This window comes from Amblyomma mixtum, chromosome 7, assembly GCF_055824585.1.
Source record: "Amblyomma mixtum isolate Tamu chromosome 7, ASM5582458v1, whole genome shotgun sequence".
NCBI classification, from domain to species: Eukaryota; Metazoa; Arthropoda; class Arachnida; order Ixodida; family Ixodidae; genus Amblyomma; species Amblyomma mixtum.
In genome coordinates, this window is record NC_143018.1 from 100,234,230 (window position 1) to 100,242,379 (window position 8,150).

Here is an 8,150-nt window from a genome sequence, read left to right on the forward strand (position 1 = left end):
GGAAGAAATTAGTAAGAAAAGAGGTGATTCCTCACATGTTTTGGCAGGATGCCAGCAGTAGTACCTAGGAACCCAAGTCGTGGCAGTGGTTTGGTTATGATGGGACTGCAAGCTACACGCAGAACAATGGACTCCGCTGTCAGCGGCGCTTCCCACCTTGACATTGAATCTGTTTTACCAGAAGGTGCTTTCATGCACAAGCAATTCTGGCTACCTTCGTATAAATCATTCGCGCAAGAGCAGGTTATTGCTAAGTATGATGCCGCAGTAGCTTTTGCGCACAGTTACATAGCGATTTTAGGTTTTGAAGGGCAGAAAAATGGCTTCCTCGATTTTACACATTTTCTGATTAAACAAACTAATCCATGGCTGCTCTTAACTTCGTTAAATTGAGTTTTAACTGTGTGTATGAGGTGGCTTTGTACAGTGCTAACTTTCTCCGCACCCCTGCCTGAATCACAAAAGTCATGTGATTCTGAAACATGGTGACATTAAAAGCATGCAGAGATGACGGATACCCACAATGCTTTGGCAGGAAGCATAGTAAAGTTTCCGCATTGTTTTCCAGGTGCAGCACAAAACAGGGTCACTATAACATAACGAGTCTTTCCCTATACCATTTAATGTTGAATTTCCCGACCTTCGCCTTTAGCCAGATTGATGCCATGCCCAGGGCTTGAACTAATAAGAAAAAGAAAACATGGAGTGTGTGTAGCTTTAGCAAATGCGAAGGGTGGGAAACTCAAAATGGAATAGAATAACAAACAATTCTTATGTTATACTGACTTAGTTTTAGTGCAGAACAGGTTCTGCCTCTGCATACACTTAGTTGCCTCCTTGTCTATCAGTGCCAAATGCTAGGCTAGTTAGTACAGGTCCACTACACTACAGTCGGGCCAAGGAACCCATACGCAAGGAAGATACGAAAGGCGAAGTCAAAAGCCAGCACATGCATTGTCAGTCTCTTCTCCGGATGCGTGTTTCTTAGATCATTTCAACTGTAATGTGCTTATAGCGTGCCATCGTGGTCTGGCCGCAGAAGGCGACAACAACCCCAGCACGCCTGCCAACAACACGTAGACTGGATTTCGTGGCTGCTTAACTGCATGCCGGCGGCACGCTGTCCCGTACTCACCTGGCTGAGCGGGTCCTGCCAAATATACTTGTGGAGACCCGACGACGACTTGTGTCTGCGATTCATCTCCACAAATTTGGTGGCTCCGGACTTCGCGTCTTTGTTCTCTGCTCCTGCCCTGTGCTTGCATTAGCCACTTCGCTAGGCCTACCACTGCCCAGAACTCGATACCCCCGTCTACATTCCATCGTGTAAGCCCTGTCCATGGATCCCTCCACTCATGTACCGTCTCAGTCACCTGTCGCACCGCCACCTCATGAGCCCGCGGTCTCCTCCCTCAAGCTCCCCGACTTCCTGTCATCGGACTCCGAACTTTGGTTCCTCACCATCGAGGCCTTGTTCCGTCGGCAATCAGTTGAGCAGCCATGAAATCCAGTCTGCGCGTGCTTGGCAGGCGTGCTGGGGCTGTAGTCGTCTTCTGCGCCCGGACCATCTCCACATGCTAAAGGAACTTCATTTGGCACTATGATGAAATGAACAGAAATCAAGAGCTTTTTACTGTCCCAATGTCTTCAAGGAACTCGCATTGTGTGAGATTGGCACGTTAACAAGACATAACGCAGGGCAAAAAGAACATGTAAAGAGTCAAGAAAGTGCTGCCTTCCCAGGTCTTGTGTTCCTCAAGAATGGTACTGAATCAGCTGATAACACACAGGCACACTCAGGGTATGAACACTTGGCAGGCGTGAGTGATGAACCTCATAATGCCCTTCAAGCATACATCAGCTACTGGCCAGAAGCTCTGTACAGTGCATGCATTCTTGTATTTGTGCTGTGCCAAACTGCAAACCATGCTAAAGCATGCTTGTACCACTCAGTAATGTTAATGTTGTAACATTCCCTCAGAACACCATTCATGTCACTCTGTTTGCTGCCGTAAAAAAATTGCCGTCAAGGGTTGATAACTTATTTCGGCATAACAAAGGCACAGTCATAACTAAATTTGTGCCTCAGATAGAGGGTGGCAATATGAACAAATGTAGAACAAAATACGCACGTAAGCTCAATACAAACTGTTATTAAAAAGAAAATGAACTCCAGCGCAGAAATCCGCTGAAATGCTCCAGTCAACGACTATAATAAGATTATCATAGCGCGTTAGCCATTTTACTCAGAATCGAACACTTACACGAACACAGCTACCGCTGCTAATAATTAAGTTAATCAATTTCGCTGAACAACCGCAGTTTACGAGCCTCTGAGTGATACTGCAGCAAAGAAGGGAAAATGACACACTTCGCGCAGCAAATATGGTCAGGCTCTGGAAGTCTGCAACGTTGAACCACAGTGTTCGAAAACACCGCCAAAAGAGAAACAAAAAAAAAAAAGCACGAAGAAACGACACAGCTGGTACGAGGGACGAACGGCATCGTGCTCGGACACTTCCGAAAACACCACCACCACAAACGCCACGAGAAAATAACAGCCGTTCTCCAGAAGAGTTGCATTTGCGCGTTTGTACGCACACGCACAAAACACGCAGCTTTCGCAAGAGACAGCTGCCTCTTTCGAACCGTGCTAGGGCGCGAAAAAACAAACCAGTGGTAGCACGCCAGCACGCTTCTCCGTTGATTCGGTCGAGCATGGAATAGCACCACGTAGCAGTACGCGATACGCTCGCGCAGCAGTAGTTGTGCGAACGGACGTGTTGCAGAGCTCAACACAAAGAAGAAAAGAAAAGGTAGAAACATCCACACAGCGCGGGCCGGAAAACAGACGGCTGTCGGTAACCGGAGCCGCGTCTATGTGACACCACGGCGCGTACACGGCGGATGGCGCCCGCTCACAGGTTCTGCATCGTGTTCACGGCAGCCCGTGGGCGGTTAGCGTCACTCAAAGGCGCACGTGAACGGTGTGGACAACGGTAGGGGCTTGGAACACTGCAAGGCGCGCTGCTGACCGTCACGGGAAGCGCTTGGCACCCCGACTACTGTGCAGCGAGCGCCAGTGCGCACGGCAGGTTTTTGCCGGTCGGGGCATGCGTTCGCGGCGAATCAAGCGATTCGTCGTACGCGTTGTGCCCGTCTCTTTCCTGTGCATGCAACAACGGTCACAGGAAAGGCGTAACGCCGATAACTATGGCAATAACTATGCAGAAACCATTACTAAATTTACTTCACACATTTGATAAGTATCCCTAAACGCTGCTGAATCTGTCGGGGGTGTAGCTCAGATGGTAGAGCGCTCGCTTAGCATGCGAGAGGTACGGGGATCGATACCCCGCACCTCCACAATTTGTTTTTTGCAAATCTTTTTTTTTTTTTTTTATGCTGTCTTGTTAAACCGTTCTTGTTGTGCGCACACGGAAAGCTGAATTGCTATAAGCAGTACAGCTTTAGCACTGCTCTCCCGACGCGATAAACCGTTCACCATTCTTACTGCTTGTTTGTCGGCCATGAAACGTGCGCAGGAACGGAAATTCAAAACTCGCAACGTAACAGCCACCGTTTGATGTGGAGTGCAGCCAGCGGTAAACCGCCAGCTGCAAAATGTAATGCAATGATTTGCCTGCTTGAAGCTACAGGGTCTTGAATATTTGGGGGCCGGGTTTTAAAAAATTCCTATGCAAAATCTACTACCCCATTCGAGCTGAAATAACGTTCACAAAGTAGCAAAATGTGGTCTACATTATCTGATAAGTAATTCAACATCGGTACTTGCCTAGATTTTTCGGAATGGGCGGAAAACTGCTCTCGGCGGCGTGCACAATTTTCGCAAAAGCGAGTCGAGAAGCAGCGTTGACATGGTGCGTCATCTGTCGAGCGGCGAGGCAACCGCCATCTCCGGCAAGGCCGTTGGCGCGCTTGCTTCGAAGGTGCAGATCGACAGATGGCGCACCATGTCAACGCAGCTTCTCGACTCTCTTCTGCGAAAATTCTGCACGCCGCCGAGAACAGTTTTCAGCACATTCCGAAAAATCTAGGCAAGTACCGATGTTGAATCACTTATCAGATAATGTAGACCACATTTTGCTACTTTGTGAACGTTATTTCTGCTCGAATGGGGTAGTAGATTTTGCATAGGAATTTTTTAAAACACGGCCCCCAAATATTCAAGACCCTGTATATGTTGTAATGCAGGTAATCTGACTATCTTCAATGAAAGTTGAAAATGCTAACTTTTTTACAACAGAGATAATACACTGCAGCGAAACTATATGCGCATTTAAAAAGAAAACGACAGCGGCTGCATGTAGGATCTCTAAACTAATAAACCAAATTTTCCTTCCTCCATGTAATAAACAGTGAGCATTTTTGCTGCCATCTCTCGGGACGAAATCAAAACGCGCGAGTCCTTTGTCGGCATCCGAGATTCCTCACCGGTTTCGCTCTGACCATGCTGTTTCTTCCACCGTGGCTCTGACCCCGCCTCACATCATGCCTCACATGAATCGTTTGACAAAAGTAGAGATTTTTAGCATAGTGTTCTGTATCGGTACCGCTTAATTATACAAGGTTTTATTGTTTGTGAACAAACATGGGTGCTGATGATGATAATAACCCAGAGCGGTTTTGGCATCAATGGCGCGACGTTTGAAAAGGTTTTGTCGCGCAGCGATTGAAAAAGCGCTGATTCCGACTACGGGTGTCGCGCTGGCTTTGATAAGGCAGCGCGGCAAGCAAAAGCATTCTACGCAGTGTCTGATAAGGCGCCGGGAAGGTGAGGCGCCAGCTTTCGATGCCTCTCTTTTTCCCTGGGGTCCACATTTTCGGCCACCGACCACATTGACGTAGGCGGCACATCCAAGCACGTTCCCCCCTCTCACTTGCCCACTGGAAGTTCCCCTCTACGTGAGAATAAAACTCATTGTCCCCTAGTACGAACGGTCTGTCTTGTTTGGAAGTACCATACTCGGACTAGTTTATTTCTCCTATTTACATCCCCGATCCATCACAAAAGGTAAAAAGTGCTTTGCGTTTAATCTCAAAACGATGTTCCTTTTTTTTCGCCCGCACAATGGCCACCGCAATTTGCAGGACCGATTAGCCGAGCATGGTTACGTTTATTTACAGCCATTCCGCACTTTAGATTATGCGGAGGAGGCACTGCGGTGTGCACCGATCCTATTTAAGAGCACCCGAAGGTCTCTGCAGTGCTCAATTGCAAATGCGCCTTTGCATGAATTCGCGCGTATTGAACAGGCAGGGCCAAGGCCAAGTTAATTTTTTTCGCTTTAATGCTGAAAGGCGTTCCTTCCTCTATTTGGGGTACAGTGCCCTGGTGTTTTCTGTCATGCCTTCTGAATTTGACGCATTAGAAAGGTTGTTCTAACGTGTCTCATTGGGTGGTTCTCCTGCCGACACCAAGCGCTGACCTCCCCTTGCCTACGTCACCAGCATAGATGTTGCTGCTCAGGTGGCCAAAACATGCAGCTGCTGATACCATGGCGCGGCAGGTGCGATACGTGCCGATCGAGACGGCACTAATTTATTTATTTATTTATTCAAGTTACCCCCTAAAGGCCCTTCAGAAGAGGGTATTACATCGGGGGGGGGGGGTACATTCATATAAGTAATCATCGCGATACTTTTTAACAAATAAGTGCAGCAAAACAAAGTTAATTAAAACATAAGGCACCACACAAAGGAAAAATGACCACTAACAAAAACCGCAAACTTTTACACATTTCCGTCACAGCGAAGAAGCTCTTGGAATTTTTTATTATCAGTTTCTGTGGCGATGACTGATGGCAAACTATTCCATCCAGTGATAGTACGGGGAATGAATGAATTGGCATAAGACGATGAATGACAGTTTACGTGTTTAACTTTGAAAGAATGATCCCGGCGTGGAAAAATGGCATCAGGTGACTGAAACAAATCACTGCGAAGGGATGGGTGGTGATAAACCTTATGGAAAAGGGTTAAGCGAGCAAGTTTACGGCGATATGACAAATCTTCCAGTTCGGCACGTTTTTTTAATGCTGAAACGCTTGTGAAGGGTGAGTAGTCTGAAAATATGAAACGAAATCGCAAGAAACGCGGCGGGGCAACGCAAAATCGCTGATTATGCACATCAGGCCGCGTCCCTTCACATCACATTGTTTAAAACAGGGCGTGGTCTACTGATGACGTTTCTCACGAGGTACTATCTCGTCATTGCTCTGGAGGAATGTGTTTCGAGGAGCGTGAAGGCGCTACCCATAACTTCACTGCCCTTCTCGTAGTTATTTTCCTCGAAATATCGGTTCACTGTCTCCACATCACAATAGATTCATATAATTAGTGCGCACAGTTCTCGCAAACTTCGTCGCAGGACACAGTGCCACAGGGCCGTCAGCCTCATCAAGCGTGAGAAGACTTTTTGAAACATGGTAGTGTAGGGTCCCGTATACTGGGTCCCGTATACAAGCTAAACAGGGCGTGACGCGGGCAAGGCGAACAGGCAGAGTACCAGGTGTCAACTACTTCTCTACTCTCCCTGTCGCGTAGCACCAGGAGCCGGTGCCAGCGCGTATCGCGAGCCAAGGCGACGCGGAGCCCTCAGAAAGGAAGAATTGTGCTCAGCAACATGGTAAATGTTTACTGAGTTAAGCAACAACAACAACATGGTAACCACTTTGGAGTGTGCGGATGTGCACTTCAAGGCAATGTGAAGTGTCCGTGACGCTCTTGCGCTGCAGAATACCGCGGCTAAATATTTACGTCGATTGGGGTTATCTATGACCAACCTTTGTGAGTCTCGTGAGTCTTTTTGAGTACATAAATGACTTTTTCCTCTTCTGCTGGCAGTTCGCTGCGCTCTCCGTAGAATTTACTTGGAGTTCCCCCTCGCTAGACTAGGCCTTCCTCTATCTCTTCCGCTTCTCCTCTCCATCGGGGAACGCGCAAAGTGATACGCCCTGAAACCAGTGTGCGATTATATTCACGAGTATATTGTTACGTCCAGTGGTTTATTAAGACCGGGACGGAGGATTGAAAACAGCTGGGTCCGCTTGATGATGATGATGATGATGTCCTCGGGCTGAATGGCACATACCCACGGCGGGGGATTGGCCAGGGTGCATAGCGGATACAAACGCACTCATGTACAGGGAATGGAGTATATTTAAATCTAAAATTTTGGGACGCAGAGCTAGAATTTGTACAAAACAAAAAATACGGAGAAAGAAAAGTTGTGAATTCACATTCTAGCAGAGGAATCTACCAGATGAAATTATATAATCGTGAATAGAATCGAACACTGATTTCAGGGCATATCCCTTGGCGCTTGCCCCGAAGGATAAGAGAATGCCAAGCACGAGACGCCACCAACCTCGTTCTCCTCAACTTCGGCTTAGTCAACAGCGCCGACCATGCAGAATAGGTGTCGCCTTTTCATGGGCGTCACAATATAATTACATCAGGCCGATTCCTCTGGTAGAATGAGAATTCAATGTTTTTTCTTTTCCGTTTTTTTCTCAATCTTTCTAGAAATTCTACTCTAAGACACAAACTTGCCCAAATACTTCCTACCTTCTTTATGACCACGTTTGTATCAGCTATGCACCATGACCATTCCACTGTCGTGGGTATGTGCCATTAAGCCTGAGGAGATCATCACCATCATGGTAATCAGGAGACATGCTTGCTGAAGACGCGGACAGAGTCGAACGAATAACTTGGCCTTGGTGTTTCTGCGGAGGGGGGGGGGAGCTGGTCTAAAGAGAAACATGCGCCATGTAGGCTGGTTTCACTTGGTCAGTGGCGACTATCTCTTCTCCCCCGCTCACGGCCAGCTTTAGAGTCTTCTCACGGCGCTGGAGGACGGGCCAGGGTCCATCGTAAGGCGGGATCAGTGAAGGTCTAATGATGTGTCAACGCAACAAAACGTATGTCGATGTAACGAAGCCTCTGCTGAAGAAGACTTCGATGTATCCGATTGGCGCCTGAGGGCAGGTCGGAGGTGCCGGAAGAGCAGGCGTAGTTGCTCGACGTAGGCAGGCGGTCCTCGGTGCCGAAACGAGGAACTCGCCTGGAAAACGGAGGGCCGCAAACAGGTCAGCCGCCGTGCGCTGGCGATCTTTGAACGCCGA

The 8,150-nt window shown here is 47.9% G+C and overlaps 1 non-coding gene across 1 annotated transcript; it reads left to right on the top strand.

The window, feature by feature from the left end:
- Nucleotides 1-3,293: 3,293 nt before the first annotated feature.
- Nucleotides 3,294-3,366, top strand: TRNAA-AGC (transfer RNA alanine (anticodon AGC)). The gene has a single exon. It is a non-coding gene; the product is annotated as a tRNA-Ala (tRNA).
- Nucleotides 3,367-8,150: the final 4,784 nt, after the last annotated feature.